We start from the raw sequence: 17,634 nt of genomic DNA, 5'->3' as shown, positions 1-17,634 counted from the left end.
TGCAACACTTCCTGGCTTAGAGGATCATAATATCTTTTGAATTTACTCCCATTAAGGAATCCAATGGTTTCAACTCCATCTAGAGTCTCCACACGAATGGTACCTTGCGGAGTAATTTCACACACTCGATATGGTCCCTTACCAGCGTATTTCAATTTCTTCTTTTCATTGCGTACCCCGTACATAAGAACTTTATCACCAACCTTGATGTCTTTATCCTTTAAATGGCTATCAAACCACTTCTTTCTCCTATCCTTCTCCACTAGAGCATTTCGCACAGCTAATTGCCTTTCTTCATCTAGCCTTTCCAGGATATATAATCGCTCCACTAAGGGGTTACCATCCCAACCTTCTTGAGAAGCTACTCGAAGACTAGGAATGACAAACTCCCATGGCATAACTGCTTCTTGGCCATACACCATCTTAAACGGTGTGCAATTAATAGCAACTTTATACGCAGTACGATAAGCCCATAAAGCTGATGTAAGCTTTAGGTCCCAATCAGTGCGATGAGCCTCGACTGTCTTTGTCAAAATGGAGATGAGAGTTTTGTTGGTACTCTCAGCTTGGCCATTTGCTTGGGGATAATAGGGTGTAGACTTGTGGTGAGATATCATGAAGTTTGATGTGAGTTCTTTTATTACTTCATTTATAAAATGAGTTCCATTGTCACTCACAAGTTCAAAGGGGCATCCAAAACGTGTGATAATGTTCTCAAAGAGGAACTTAGCTGTTGTTTTTGCATCCGCCTTTCGTGTTGCTTTTGCTTCAGCCCATTTGGTTACATAGTCGGTAGCGACAATGATATATCGTGATTGCGTGTTACGTGCAGCCGGACTAATCGGTCCTACAAAGTCTAAGCCCCACTTTTCAAATGGTTGGGTTACCTTGATGGGATGTAGAGGCATCATATCCCTTCTTTGTGGCTTGTCGAAGCGTTGGCATTCATCACATCCCTTTGCAAAAAGTGATGCATCCTTAAACAGAGTGGGCCACCAATAGCCTGACTGTAAGATCTTTCGGGCAGTCAACTTTCCTGAAAAGTGACCACCAGCTACGCCCATGTGTGCCTCTTGTAAAATATATAAATACTCATCCTCGCGGGCACAGCATCTAAGAACATCATCTTTTCCTCTCTTATAGAGAGTTCCAGCCAGTAAGCAATAGGGTTCGCATTCCTTGATTAATTTTCGAGCTATATCTTTTCGCAGTTCTTTGGGTGGAAAACCATTAACTAAGAAGTTAACAATCTTTTCACTCCATTCAGGCATTGTCTCAACAATGAACAAAGGAGTATCAGGCAATTCATCATCAACCCCCGTAGGAGCTTCGCCATTAGGGATACGAGATAAATGATCTGCCATGACATGTTTCCTCCCAGGCCTCACAACAACGGTGAAGTCAAACTCAAGAAGAATTAACAACCATCGTGTAATTCGACCTGTGGAACACGGCTTGTTTACCAAATATAGCAATGCTTGATGATCAACATAAAACACAAACTTGGTAGCAAGAAGGTAATAGCGAAATTTCTTTACTGCGTAAATCATAGCTAGACCTTTGCGCTCTGTAGTAGTGTAGTTCATCTCGGCATCATTTAATTGGCGACTTGCAAAGCTAATAGGGTAGTCCAATTTATGTTCTCCTGGTTGACTTAGAACACACCCAATAGCAAAATTTGATGCATCAATATGCACATGAAAAGGTACATTCCAATCAGGTGTTTGCAGGATTGGAGCACTTGTTAGGGCCTTCTTTAATAACTCATAAGATTGATGACATTCTTTCGTCCAGTGAAACTCGATAAGAAGCTTGTACAATGGTAGTGCTATCTCGGCAAAGTTTAAAATAAACCTAACCAACATGGCCCATAAATCTTTGAACTCCTTTATAGTTAGTAGGTGGTGGCAAATCGGCAATGGCTTTAATCTTACTCTCATCTGTGGATATCCCGTTCTTGGACACTATATGCCCTAGAATGACTCCATGCTTAACCCAAAATTGACATTTGAAAGGGTTCAATGAGATGCGATAAAATCTGCACCTTTCAAATATTTTTCGTAGATATAACAAATGCTTCTCCCAAGAAGAATAAACACAAAGGTCATCTAGGAAAGCTTCACAAAACTCCCTTAGAAATTCTTTAAACGTAGTGTTTATTAATCGTTGGAATGTAGCAGGGGCATTCGTTAAGCCAAAAGCCATAACACGAAATGCAAACACTCCAAACTCTGTGATAAAAGAAGTTTTAGCTTGGTTCTCTAATGCAATTGTGATTTGATTGTAACCAGAGTACCCATCTAAAAAGCTATAAGCTTCCTTGCCCGCAACTCTTTCAAGCACATGTTCTGAATATGGCAAGGGATAATGATCTCTCCTAGTGGCTGCATTAACTTTCTTGAGGTCCACGCACACTCTTAGTTTCCCATTCTTTTTTGGCACAATGACTATTGGAGAAACCCATTCTGAGTGCTCAATAGGGTATATGAATCCACATTGGATAAGTTTTTTAATCTCCTCTTGTACAATTTTGGCGTACTTAGGATTCATTGGATAGGGTCGTTGCTGGACGGGTTTAATAGTGTTGATCATGGGAATTGTATGTTGCACCACAGAAGGTGGAACGCCCTTCATGTCATGATATGTCCAAGCAAAGATATCCTTGTATTCCTTGAGGAGCTCCTTAAGTACAGCCTCTTCAGTTTCGGTAAGGTCTTGAGCAATAAAAACTGGTTTAGACTCCTCACCTGGTTCTGCTAATTCTATCTCTTTAACTACCGCTGGACCATCATAGACTCCACTGCTTCCATTGGTAGGTATTCGTTGGGCTTTGGCATACACAACCTTTCGCTCCCCCGTGGTATAAGATTTAAAATGTCCAGGAGCCGTATGTAAGTCAGCAGGCTCTTGTCCTGACGGAGACCTTTCTTTTAGTTCTGCCTCCTTTTGTTGTTGTGCTAACTCTTGGTTTTGACGTCTTCTTATAGTTCGACTCAATTTCGGCTTTCTAACCTCCAATTGAGCGAGGTCAATGGGTCGCGGGCTGCACCACATGACACTCTCGAGATGTTCACCCCAATTGTCTACTAGCTTTCGATGAGCATCACATGCCCCTAGATAGCTAAGCCATTCTGCAGTAGATCTTTCCTTGTTTATCCTAGCTCTCACATTTGCTCGATATCATCGTCTCTTATATGACCTTTGTTTCTTGTTAAGGTTTTGATTTTGGTAAATGTTTGAACTCGACTCGCTTGATAGGTCTTCGCTTGTATCTTCTTCACTCTCATATAAATTACCATAGATGGTCGTACTAGACCTTGAGTGTTCAGTTTCTATACTTGGCTCACTCGATGTTTCCTCAGGTTCTGAATCCATTTCTCCCTGAGATTCCATTTTTGATGTGTATTGGCCTGAAGCCTTTGAGGAATCATCAGTTTCACTCTCAGGTAGGTGTGCCTCTTTCTTATCATCAGATGTTACATGCGCTACACCTAACATGTTTACTAGTGCAATGTGTGGTATCTCTTCCCCATCTGGTGTTACCCAGGTTGTTCCTCTAGCCCCCCATGTATCTATAGTTGCCGCTAGGTGTACCCAATCGACATTGTTTGACTCAGGCATTCCGGGTAGGATATCCATATAAGGAGAGTTCTCCCCAATATCCGTGTCTTCGTTACACGTGTAACAATACTGTAATGGAGCTGAGTGAATTGTTATGTCTGATCGATTATCAATGATGAATTTATTTCCTAGAGGATGCGTTCGACCACTTAAAAGATCAACTCTAATGACAGAGTCTTGGAACTGTAAGTAGACGTGGTTTTTGGACCAGTCATGCACCATTTTTGCTTCCCTTATGAATGGACGCCCTAAGATCATCTCAAATGACATAGGATGCTTGGAAAAATCTATAACAATGAAAGTCTGCCTTACCTTGTGTCCCAAGACCTTGATCCTGAGATCCTTAAACATTCCAATAGGCGTAACAATAGATCCATTAGCCATTTTTACCACTACGCTTGTGGCTTCAAGGTGAGGTCGCCCCATAGACTCCCAACAACTCTTTGTCACCATGCTGACTCCCGCACCACTGTCAAGGACTCCCTTTACAGTTAATCCTTTAGTAGTGATTGGCAGAGTAGCATTAGATTCATCACCTTCAAAGTATTGCCCCAACTTGTTAACGGGTACTTCAATTACAGATTCATGTTCCGCTAGGTCAGATGGTGGTGCTAAATGTTCCTCATCATTCATTACCGAGTCAGGTTTGTTCATATGTGCAAACTGTGGTAATCCGGCCTGTAATTCTCCATTGAGGAAGGCTCGAAGAGCTCAGAATAGCTCGGGGTCTTTATATAGTTTGGACATGATGGTGGTTCTAACTTCTGAAGACATGAAATCCATCAATTTGGCAACATTTAATGGTATCTTGTGGGACGTAGGACCCTGACAAGAGAATGGTGAAGATGGAATCTCCACTTCCTCAAGGGGGTCGGGCATTCCCTCACCAAACATTCTCTCTAGTAGGAAAGGTGTGTGTCCACTTGCAGATGTCCTACCCTCACTCTCTTCTCGAATGATACTGGGTATAGCTAACGGCCTGTAGTTCTTGTGAGGTTGAACTTGTGTGGGAAATACTGTGTCCGACATCTGGATATGTTTGGGTTCAGGTTCTAATGTTCGTTGAGTTTCTTCCACTAAACCCCTCAGTTGTTGGACTCGTTCAATTTCCACTATTGGGTTTGGATAGGTTCCAATCTTTCTCTTGTAATCCTCATTTTTCGTCTCTCGTGGCTTATCTTGGGGGTTCACAACTGGGTGGTTTAACTTTGAATACTCTTTTGGTTTTCGTCGTAATTCCCTCTCGTGATCCTCCTCACTGGCTTTTTCTTTTGTAGTAATAGTTTTGGTCTCCGTGGTCTCTATCGAATCTGAGTCATCCTCAGGGTCATTCATATACACGGGATCCTCTCCTGTCCCTATGTTAGTCTTTGAACTAGGTTTTGAGCTAGAAGCATTAAGGGATTTCTTTCTTCGTGTTTTCTTCTTTCTCGCTCGGCCAATGGATGCAGCATCTCTCTCTTCAAGGATGTAATTTTGCTTTTGGAGCATCGACCGTGTGAGTGCATTCACTGGTGCTATGTTTATAGTTGGTGGTGTCCCATCAACAATCTCTATTAAGTTCAATGGTGTGATTTTCGGTGCGTTTGGATTGTTAGGACACTGTGCGATCAAATGATCTATGCCACAACGATTACAAATGAGTATTGGCATTGCCAATGCACTCCCTTGACTTGTTTTCATTAGTGCAGCATTCTTTTGCATTCTAATGAGGCACTCAGCTACTCGATGTGGTCCACCACATTCGTAGCACTGAAGAGGTGGTCTCCTGGCAAAACTATTAATGTTTTGGCCTCTTGCTGCTAGCGCAGTAGCTTGATATACCAGTTTGATTTGTCCCCAATGGTCTTCCATATAGTACATGGGACACTCCTCAAGCATGTCGACTCCATAGGTGATACTAGGGTCTATGTCCCCTTCGCAATCTACATAAGTACTAGATGACTCGCAACCTATTTGGTTCATAGGTGTAACTCTTGGATGACGGGGTTGCGGTCCTAGCACTGGAGGTAGCAACGGTGTGGTTTGGACCACATTTTGGGTTCTAGGGACCATGTGCTGTAATGGCAACTGTTGCTCCATGGGTGGGGTAGGCATCAATGCAGGAACTCGAGGTGAGTCTGCCCAAGCTATAGGCGGTCTATTTTCCATGATGCGTTTAAGCATTAGGCAATCCTTCGCTTGATGGCCATACCTACCACACGCGTTACAAGTCCCGTTAAACTTTACTCTGAAAGTAGGGCATTCACTCGTAGTATGTGGGCCCAAGCAAATTGAGCACCATTGTTGCTCCCTTCTTGGATACATATGAGTGTTTTGTGGAGCACGATTACCCCTAAGGCTTTCTTGGATGGCCTTGGTGAGATTTGCCAAAGTCATCTCAGATATCGTTTGCTCTTTCACGATTGGCTTTATCTTCATTGGCTCATGTCCTGATGCTTGCGAGCTACTTGACTTCGGCTCAACAGACACTCTTTCTCCTGCAATCATTAAATTATCCTCCAATTGGATTGCATTCATGGTGACTGCTTCCCAAGTAGTGATACCTCTAATGACTAGGCCATTATAGATACTTTCATGTCGTAGTCCCCTAATGAATCTATCGAGCAATTGGTTGTTGTTGAATCGCTCGTTTGGATTGCATCGAGAATTCAAATTCTTTAGGCGACTAATGAAGTCTCTCACGGATTCACCTTCTTCTCGTTGGGCTTTCTGGAGCTGAGAGGCTACACCCCAAAGAACTCCCTCTCGTATGTATTCTTTTAAGAACAGTCTTCTAAGAGTAGAGTAGATCGTTTTCTCTTCTACCCTTAAGGTTCTATACCAATCTCTAGCCTTTCCGCTTAGGGTCAAATTCAAAGCCTTACACTTATGTAGCTCATTGTGCTCTTCCAAGGAATCGCACACATGTTCAAAGACTTCCATATGCTTTCTAGCATCTCCGTCTCCACTGAATTTCTGTGTGAGCTTAGCTACTTGAACTGCCTTGCTCCTAGGCTCTCTATCAGGTGCACTACGCATGTTTTCCACAATAGAGCGACCGATAGTTTGAGCAAATGCTGCCAAATCTCCTATTTGAGTAGGTATAATGGGTGTATGTGCTCCTAGAACCACATGTGAGATGGAAGTTGGCCTTGGCCTTGGCATACGCGCGGCTCTTGGGTCCCAAATTTCGTATGGTGGTGTACAGACGGTGGTCCAAAGTTTACAGGCGTGGCCCTAGGCATAGGGGGTGCCTGATATGGCATGTTATTATTAAATGGCATGGCTCTACTTGTATAAGAGCTTGGATAATTCCATTGTGGATTGTAAGCTCTTGGAATAATCGGAGGTGTAGGAGCTACATGAGGCTGAGGTACGACAGGTGCACATGATTGATACATACATGTAGGTATAGTTGGGGGCACTGTGCTACTAGGCATTGGCGCAGTGTTAACAAATGAACTCCATGGTGTACTTCTTGTCATGCTCACCATTGGGATATGCATGGTAGCCGTAGTGTCATTAAGAGAAAGATGAGCTAGATCTGGGAAGGTAAAGCTGCCACTTGTGGGCTCAGATTGTACTGAGGCTCCTGGCGAAACAACATATGGAGGATCAATGGGGCTCACTGAGGGAGTCTCCATTTGTGACAGGGTTGGTTGGTTGGCCTTTCCCGTATCCAAGAATCTCATTAGGCCTGTTGAAGGCATGTTGATCCCTGTGTTCTGTCTTTCTAACTCGACAATCCTATGGAGGACATCACAGACTTTCTGTTGTTGCTCATCTATGCTAGTAGCACCCGACGTGGATTGTAGAACATCTAACCAACCCACATGATAGGTGTGTCATGTGTACTGATCAGTTAAAGCTTCTGCTTGTAGGTCATACTCCCAATTTTCCTTTAGGAATATCCCATCTAGGCCTGGCGTGCTGGAGGTTTCCCTTGAAGTGGAAGCATTATTGCTCCCCATAGCTTGCCCCTCTGTGACTGCTACCTTGGGAGCACTCGGTTGCTCGGCTGGCATGATTGTTGTCATAGGAGCCTTTGCTTTTAGGGCTCGACTTTGTTCTAGCCTTCGTAGGTTCTCAATTTCCCTCTCCCTTGTTGCTTGCATATAGCGTGCGATCTCTTGTACTTTGGCAAGACTCCTACCATCGGGTAGTAAAACCTCAGAGGGAGATAGTCCTAAAGGATCAGGAGGTGCAGTGGATGGAACATTCACATGCACACTCTCAAGAAGCATAGGGTCCATTTTAGGTATGAATGACGAATTTACTTCCCCACTCTCTTCATTTATTTCATTAACCGCATGTTCGGAGCGAGTAGCTCTACTAAGGGTCTCTTTTAAGCGGATAAACACGTTGGACCCGGGCCGTGGGCCCATGGCATGCATGTGTTGACTTGAACTATCAGGGTTTGGTGTAGGATACCCCTCCATGACTTCGTAGTCAGAGGAAGAATCACTAGACGCGATATGAGGATCTTGGGTCGCGCTACCTTGAGTCCCGGCCGAAGGTCCAGAACCTAGGGTGGAGGAATAATGGGTGCCCGCGTAAATGGAGGCACTACCAATATTCTCGTGCTCTAACACTCGTCCAGAGCGTAGGTTCATATGACTTGGATCCCCTAGAAGTGTCAATGAGGGCCCGTGAAGGCTGCTCACCTAGTAATTTTGGGTGTTTTGCAACCCAAGTCTTTTCTTATTTATTTATTTTTTGATTTTTTTGTCCTTTTTTTCTGACCCAGCTATAGAATAGAACGTATGATAGCTCAAAACGAGTGTCTCGGTCAGAGGGACATGCCGTGCTTTACAACCCTCCGTTTGGTCACTTTATGCCCTCGGAATCCCTAAAACCGTCAATTTCTAGTAGGGAACTAGGCCCAAATTAGAAAGTCTAAGGGTGCAAGTGGGAAGAGAAGGGAGGAGAGTGGAGGACTTGCCCCACATGCTCTCATTCCCTCTTGAGGGGGTAGGGTATATATATAAGAGTGAGTCTAGTATATATCATAAGGCTGAGGACTGAGGCCTGGGCTTGGGCTTGGGCTTGGGCTTGGGCTTGGGAAAATGATCCCGATGACCGCGCGCGATGACCTACACCAAACCCTGATATTTCAAGTCAACACATGCATGCCATGGAGATATATTTTTTTTGACAACCCCTCCATGATATATTTCAAGTCAACCCCTCCATGTCAAATCCGCCATAGGTATATATATATTTTTTTGGCGATGACCACGCGCGGTTTAGGTGACCCTTTCTTGGCCACACACACTCTCACCTACCTAACCTCCCAGTCAACAGCTCACAGACAGCTCACTACCTTATCTACTTATTAACAGTGCTGCTAACCACTGACTAATCTGTTAACTGCTTACTGACAGTGAGCTAACTGTCCACCTACTTCCTCTCTCACTACCTTGCTGTGCAAAGACTGTGTGCAGCTAAACCTTGATAGAAAACTGTGTACAGACTGTGTGCAAACAGAAATTGCTAACTGCCTTCCTACTTATTCATTCACTGCAAACAAGCTAATGACTACTAATTGTGCAAAGACTGTGTGCAAACAGAAAACACAACATTATGCAGAAATCACAGAACTTGCAGACAACACAGAAATTAACAACTTACAGAAAAACAACTCATTCCTCTTCCTCTTCCTCTTCTTTCCTACTACAAACAATTTATAGGAGAAGCACAAAGTGCCTCTTGGGCTTAGTGCAGGGCGATTCCCCGGCAACGGCACCAAAAATGTGCGCTCCTTGCCACACTGTCGAAGTAAGGGACTTGCCGATAGACCGTGTGCGAGCCACAAATGGCTCCAAGCACACAACAAGACTAATCTAGCAAGCTCAAGAGAGCAAAGGGTGTGTCACTCACCGCTCTACGCTCACCTTCGTGGTGGATTCCTCGCCGCGATGAAGAAGAAGCTGCAGTCGTGCCGCGCTCAACCGCTTCACTGCCGTCGTGCCTTCGTAATGCTCGATCGCACACACACTCTCCCTCTCTCTCTCTCTCTCTCTCTCTCTCACATACACACACACACGAGGAGGTGAAGAAGAAGAAGATGGAGATGGAGATGGAGCAAGAGCACTCTTCTATTGCACAAATGAGAGAATGAGTGAATTTTAGGTTTAGTTGGCTTTTATATGAGCTCACCCCGTTCACACTTGGGCGCCCATCCTTAGCCAACTAATCCCTTGAATGTCCCAGTTAGAGTGCGCCTCTCATCGACGATCACTCTCACCCTTTTCCTATTGGTCCGACAAGCCCGGTACCTGACTCTACCAAATACATAATACACGTCCGTCGTAGGTGATGGGGTGTCCGTGAGCCGTAAGGGTTAACAGCTGTAGTATGGAATGCTGATTTTCTCCAACTCTGGCCACCACAAAAGCCAAAGCTTACTGTGCTATCCCGGCTTCGTGAAAGAGGTGTCGTTTCCATGAGACATGTTGCTCAAGCAATGCTATACGTATTGATTCCACAGCGTCATGAAGCTTCCACTTTCCTTACTTCCTGAAGGGATGCTATACATACATCGCTTGGGCAACATCATAGAGATGCTATTTCCTTTTCTTCCCAAGCAATGGTGCACAATGCGCGATTAGCAAACGGCATGTGCTGTGACATACAGATTCTAGGGAGCTGAGGTGATTGAATAGTACAAGAGCTCATTCTAGATGTCCGCAACCCTCGGTAACCACCAATGGCCGCAATCTTGCTACCGCACATTCAGTTGTTGAGGATGCCAATAGACACTCAGATGTGCATCCTTTCTGTATGCGGAGAGCTTCATAACGTCGAGCACATGAACATGTACTTTTATCATTCCCAGGACTTCTTCAAGAGCTCGCATCTCATTTGGATATGTGGGCAGATCAGACTGTCGTTTGCTGGCTCTGTCTTGTCTTCACAATGCCCGCCCGAATTCCATCGCCTTCCCCTGGAAGCAGGAAAGAAGATTAAGCCATCTTAAATAGAAAGGATTAAGATGGGTTTTTGCACCTATCAGAAGTCACACTGCAAAATAGCTAGTTACCTGAAATGCTACGGAGAGTATGTCCGAAAAAAGACATGTGTTTCATGTGGATCTACATGCCTATTGACCCATTGAGCCCATGTACAGAGAGCTCGTTTGTAAGCAATCATCACGTCAAGATGGGCGTGGACCTTGTCACCTTCTTGAAAACGATTCTCTCTGTTTTGCAAAAACTCAATTCAGTCCAGAAACCTTCACAATGCCATTCTCTCTCAAAAACACCCACGATGCCCTCACAAAAAGATGAGCACCCCATTCTCGACCTAACACAGCAGCTCGCTGGAGATTGTGTCAATAATGTAATCTCCGCAATATGCATAGTAAACTCAACAAATCAGAGACCACATACCTGCTCAAACTTCTGCATGTTGCGCATTGTACCTGCTATAACATCCCTGCAATGCTGAAATCGGACATGTCTGTGCAGTAAAATCAGCACATAAGAGAATCAATAACTGCTCGATCACCTCCCCGTGATGCTCTGTACCTGCTATAAAACCCCTGCCTTGCGCAGTAATCTCGGCACAGATAACCTGCCTGCGTAGTAATCTCGACACAGATAACCTGCCTGCGCAGTAATCTCAACACAGATAACCTGCCTGCACAGTAATCTCGACACAGATAACCAAAGAAAAGCCCTAAACGTGCATGACTGTGTGTGAGTTAAGGCAAGATCTCTGCCTTGCTGAAAACTGACATGCCAAAAAGTAATCGAAGCAGGCAAATGCAGACAAGCTCACCATGCCAATGCTGAAAGCTTGATGGGAGGCTGAGCATACTTCCTAAACCTGTTTCAGCATGAAAAACCAGCCCCTAGGCGCCATTGCAATTGTGTGGCCTCCCCTTGTGATTGACTCTGAAGGTGCTGTCTCTGTGCTGTAATCTCGACACAGCTCGAACACCTGTCGAGACTGTGTGTAATTTGCTAGTGCTGCCCAAGGGCTAGTTGGAGTCAAGGCGCGCTCTGGCACACACAGGTCTCTTGCAGCTGCGCCACTTTCTCTCCCTGCACAGGTTAGTCCCTGCCTCGTGTCGCTTTCGCTAGTACAGGCCTTTTTCCGCGTCAATAATTAACCTTCGCAGAGCCTTCTCTTTTCGCTGCACCCAATATTTGGTAGGCCTTAAAAAAATCAACGGCTGATTTCACTCCCACCTTTGATCCCTTGAGTTGGACCCCGTGTTACATATAGACGAGGGGCTGCACCATTTGAGGTGACCGAACAGTGCTGAAAACAGTGCCAAAGTTAGGTTGGAGACTGGGGGAAGCCGGTAAAGATGCTCGACTGGGAATGTAGGGGGTGGTTTGAGCACCCTCCAGTTCTACTGCCGTTTCAACCTATGAGGCAATTCCGGATGGAGTATGGGAAATAGACGTTCAGGAAGAGGCTCTCTGAGCAGCGCGTTAAACCAGGCTATGAGAAGGTGCTCTAAGTTAGCTCAGCTGCAGTCTCTCTCTCTCTCTCTCTCTCTCTCTCTCTCTATTGGATAAACCTGAAAACCAGGCCATATATATATATATATGGCCTGGTTTTCAGGTTTATCCAATAGAGAGAGAGAGAGAGAGAGAGAGAGAGAGAGTTGTAGAAGGAAGTTCTTGGCTTCTCTGCTATATATGGCCTGGTTTTCAGGTTTATCCAATAGAGGGAGAGAGAGAGAGAGAGAGAGAGAGAGAGAGAGTTGTAGAAGGAAGTTCTTGGCTTCTCTGCTGCAATATATTTGAAGAATGGAGGAAAGTTAGTAGAACATGAGTTGGATACACATTAAAAATTGAAGTACAAATATATTATGCACATAATAACCATATCCTACAATCAATGTACTTCTATATATTGCATCTAGGGTTGATAGGTTACTATATGGTACTACTCGTCTGCCATATCAATGCAACATTTTTTAGCTCTACATTGCAAGGCTCTTCCCACCTAGTACCTTATGTGTCCTACAACTATCACCATGGGCATTCAATCTCAAAAGAACTCCAACTCATCAGCGAAGAATATTCCTATGTAAAGCTCCCACAATATTATTGATCCCTGTCAATGCACGCAATCGTGCAACAAACAACTTTGATGCAAGTCAACTTACGGCCAAGTGTGACCAGCTCAACCTCCAAACTAAGGGAGCGGAGTGAAACCACGGCCCACTGCGGGTGATAGTACTCAATACAAAGGAGTGCCAGAGAGTACTACCTTGCTGCCTTAAGACCTGCTCTTTGAACTTGCACCACTCAAAACGTGCTCACTGATCCTTCTTCAAAACATACAGCTCTCGGCGTCCCTTTAGGTCAGTTCACGGCGTCCAAGACCCGTGCTGGGCATACTTGGGAACCCCTCCTATAAGGGGCGATTGCACCCTGCGTAGGGCTCTGATCGAGCGCGAAGACGTGCTGTTTGAGGAATGAAAACTTGTTGTCTAAGCTGACACAGGACCCTGCCTGTTTCGTTTTTTTGTGTGTCCGTATCTTTAATATCCTTAGGCCTTTCCAAGGTCCTAATTCCCATTCACACGTAACTTACCACCAACGATGTTGAATAACTCAAGGGGCCTTGCCCATGCACTACCATCCATAAGCCATCTTCTCAGAAGACGCGAATCCCGCACTATTGGTTCCTTGTGGCTTACGAGTGCTTGAGGCCTTGAGAGTCGAAATCGCATCAAAGGGCTGAGAGTTAGTGGAGGGTCTCGAGATGTCCTTTGAAAAGAAGATTCGTAACAGGCTATGAGCATCAAGAACCACACTACAAGGCTTTTGCATGCATGGCAATGGATGATACATGGTACTTAGAGGCTAAAGCTTTCGTCAAGGCAATCAAGCCAATCTACGAAGTTTTATGCATCACTGATATGGAGGGCAGCACTATGGGGTTGCTCTATGAGTACATGGACAAGATTGGAGAGGCTTTTGACAACAATGTCTCCCTTTCTCACTAAAAGTAAGCGACTTTTAAAGTTTATGGTCGTTGATTATAATTTATGTATAACTTATGGGCACTAACGATGCTAGTGGGGATGCCGTGGTATTTAGTCAATACTATGCATGATGAACTAATGGTTAAATTGTCTTGTGGGTGGCTACCATGTGTCTATACCTTGCGCTTTTCCTTAAGGGTGAATCTAGGCTTATCCTGATTTGTGGATTCATCTAGGTATATAATTTATGTAGAATTGTGTGTGTTTATGGTTACAAACTTATGGTTTATGTATTTTCCAATTTAGGGTTGAGGAGCTCTGATGTGTGTGGAACACACGATGGGATTGGTTTCATAGACCAATCCATGGTGTCGCACATGTATTGCATCCATTATGGTCTAGTCGAGAGCAATATCATAATGAGGAGCTAGAACATGGCAAGTGGAGATACGCAGTGTTACAAGCTTGGACACTCCAAGGGAGAATACAATAGCAACACACGAACACAAATTTCAAAATCACAGAACTTTACTAAAAGAGAGAGAGTCGACACGACACAGCGGAGTTCCCCGCCCATTGCTCACATCAAGGTACAACTCCCGAGGGTCCTTTGCTCTCAGACTCTGCATCTAGATGTTCTGCAAAGAGGTCCCAAGGGTTCTTTATAAACAGTACAAGGGTTGCCTAAAAGTAGAGCCTCAAAAGCACTTTTCCAAGAGCACTAAACCCCAAAAGCTTCAGGTTCAAAGCACTTAATCCCCAACAGCATTTGCTCAAAAGCTAGCACTAGAAATTACAAAAGCAGCGAGTAAAAATTGTGGAAATCCATACAGCCTGTCACGTGGCACCAGTAGCGCAAAACGTGAAAATTTGTACGACCAACCACGTCAGCATGTGAGCGCAATTTACGAAAATCTCTCCAAAGTCCAAGCTTCTGTCTTTTAGGGTTTTGGGCTCACGGCCAGTGCTTCATAAGTTCTTTCGGTTGGTCAGTTCAGTCTCTCTTGTCCACTCGACTAGCTCTCTTCTAGTTGGTCATGCCACATCATCACTCTGTGACATTCCCCCCTCTTGAAAGAATTGTAATCGCCTTCAATTATGCCTACAAAAATAGTCAAAGGAGCGAAACTCTAGATACTGACTCTACGTACTCATGCACCAAACTCCACCAATCCAACACTTCTACAAAGACATCAGTCACTAATCAATCGCATTTTTGTCGAGGGTCTCAAATATAAATCCTGATCATTGTAACGGTTTAGCAATCACATCCAGACCGCACTGATCTCTTAATGGATGTCTTGATCTACTAAATCTTGTTACTATCAGGTTCATATCTTTTCATTTCACATTGCAACCAAGCAAACCATGGCCATGACCATCCCCAGAAGACAGTACATCCACATAGCATGCAATGCACAAAATCACACACTTAGTTCATAACGAACACCATGCTTCAATCATTAAATCTAGCCATCTCATTTTGTCCAAAACTCTTGATACACCTAGATCATTGTGCAACCATCTCATCCTTGTGGAACTCTTGATGCACTCACACTAGTATCCAGTCATCTCATCCAGATAGACATTTTGATGTACTTCAATTCACATTCAGTTCTCATCGACTTAGCCATCACATCCAGATCTCATCGATCTCTAACAGATGTCTAGATGCACTAAATTGAAATCATTTATGAGACAAAATGTTGTAGACATTTAATCTTTCTCTACATGTCTCTGTTGCTAAATAGACTATTTTCTTATTTTCTAATTTTCTCGAGTAATTTCTTTTTATTGAAATTAGGATATTTAGAGATGTGCACTTGAACCGTAAGGTTAGGAACTGTAGATCTACTGGATTTATTAAAAGCCATCAGGAACAGAAAACTCTGATGCGTCATATGATGGGTGACATTAAGCATCGCGAAGGGGTTTTTCCGTTAGTTCGGTAGGAGAGACCGGGAAACGAATATTCCTGATGCATCACGTGATGGGGTGACAGGAGCATCGGAAAGGGAATTTCTCGTTGGTCTGGCAAGAAACCCGAACTTGAAAGAGGAATACGCGTAAAGACGTAAGCACAAGAATAAAGATGGGTTCTGAGAAGCTTTTTAAGAGAAGCTTTTCTTAAAAGGTGTTATATTTTAACGAGTTTTTCGGGTAGAGCAGACGCTTTCCCGCGAGGAATCTATGTCTGCATTGCATTTGTGTATGTGGTTGCATTCAGGGACGCCTGGGAAGTGCTGTGACAAGCATTGTTTTTAACTTATAATGTTTTATTGAGTTTTTGGGCAGGTTCATACCAATTTTAAAATATGTCGGCCGCCCACTTAATAAGTGGGCAGCCACTTAGAAAATAAAGCAACAAAACCAGCCAGTGAATTCTCTCTCCCTATTTAGGGTAGAACAACAAAAAATAAAAAAAATAAATAAAAAAATAAAAATCCATCGTAATCTCTACTCGGTAGCCTCCGCTCAGTTTTTTCTGTCGTGGCCAGGGAGCTATATCAACATCCCATGCCCTCACTCAGAGGAAGGAGTTGCCAGCGCCAGCAAGAGAAGACTTTGCTGCCAAAAGATACAAGAGACCGCGCGACTACGAAGCACAGAAGTCGCTTTTCCTGCACAAGATCGACAGGTATCTATTGTGGATTCGCCATACGAATTGTTATGTGTAACGTGTTTATCTGTGTGTTTGCAGGTACTTCATTGCGAAGGAGAAGCGGGAAGGCTTTGGCCTACGCTTGGGAATTCCGGGAACGGAATTCGGAAATTGTCTGTGGAGTCTCGACTCTGAGTACAAACGGAAAAAGGATTGAGAGCTTGCCTCTTGGATTTCCCTTACGGGAAGGAACGACCATCAAGTTAGAGAATTAGAACGGAGGTGTTTTCTCCGGTTCTTGTGCTTGTAAAAAGATTCTCCCTAATAAAGGATTCTCTTTAAGGGGGCCAGACCAGACCATCTTCTTCTCCCAAATACTGTGTCGAACTTCTCCCTCAACTCTGTTTAGTTGAAACATTATTTATTTTCATCTTGTTGATTATTTATGTGCGCTCCCGTTTGTGACAGTGGTATCAGAGCTCAGATTCCTCTCTTTCTCTGCAAAGGACGATGATTCCGAGAAGGAACAGAAAGAACCATGACAAGTTTATCAGTTCATGCACTTAAACAAGTCAAGAAAAAATCAGTTTTATATTATCCGGAATTCCATTTTATAAAGTCATACAACAGAATATTGTCAGCTCTCAGTATCCCTGAAGCTCAAAGAGACATCAGCGTCTCTAGTATCCTCCTTCAATTTCAAATCACGACGATGACGATCTGCTGCCTTTTTTTTTGTCTTTCTTGAGATTTCTGCAAAGCCTCGCGAACCTTGGAAAAAGCCGTGTCCGAGTCGCGCGTGTACTTATCGGCTTCAAAAATCTTATCTTTCGTGCTTAGGAAGGGTGGAACCTTCGTAGCACCTTCGATAATCTCAAATGGCGTCTTCCCCATCGAAGAGTGTATCGTGTTATTGTAGGAAAATTTCACCAAAGGTAGACACTTTTCCCATTGAGTCTTCTGATCCGAGATGTAAGACTTCAATAAATTAAAAACCACTGAATTGGCAATCTCAGATTGCCTGTCAATCTGCGGGTGGAAAGATGACGAGAACTGCAACCGCGTGCCAATGTTCTCTTGAATAGCCATTCAAAACAAACTCGTGAATCTGGGGTCCTTGTCGGAGACAATCGTCTCGGGCATGCCATGTAATCTGAAGATCTGGGCCACAAAGAGTCTTGCTAAGTGATTCGGCTTGATTGTTTTCTTCACTGGAATGAAATCCTGCTTGCTAAATATGTCAATAACAGTCCAGATACCATCGTGACTACTTCTGTGTTCTTGGGAGATCAAAAATGAAATCCATTGCAATACTTTCCCAAGGTCGGGTGGGTATGGGCAAAGGCTGTAACAATTTTTGTGCTTTATACCTGTCAAAATTGACCTTCGGGCATACCAAGCAAGTGCGCACAACTCGTCCACATCCTTCTTGAGTCTCGGCCAAAAGAAGTATCTCTCTATCCCTTTCAAGGTGGTA

The sequence above is a fragment of the Adiantum capillus-veneris genome, chromosome 5 (genome assembly GCF_014529385.1).
Source record: "Adiantum capillus-veneris isolate H3 chromosome 5, ASM1452938v2, whole genome shotgun sequence".
Taxonomy (NCBI): domain Eukaryota; kingdom Viridiplantae; phylum Streptophyta; class Polypodiopsida; order Polypodiales; family Pteridaceae; genus Adiantum; species Adiantum capillus-veneris.
The sequence above is the reverse complement of the archived record's forward strand: the minus strand, read 5'-3'. Positions refer to the sequence as shown.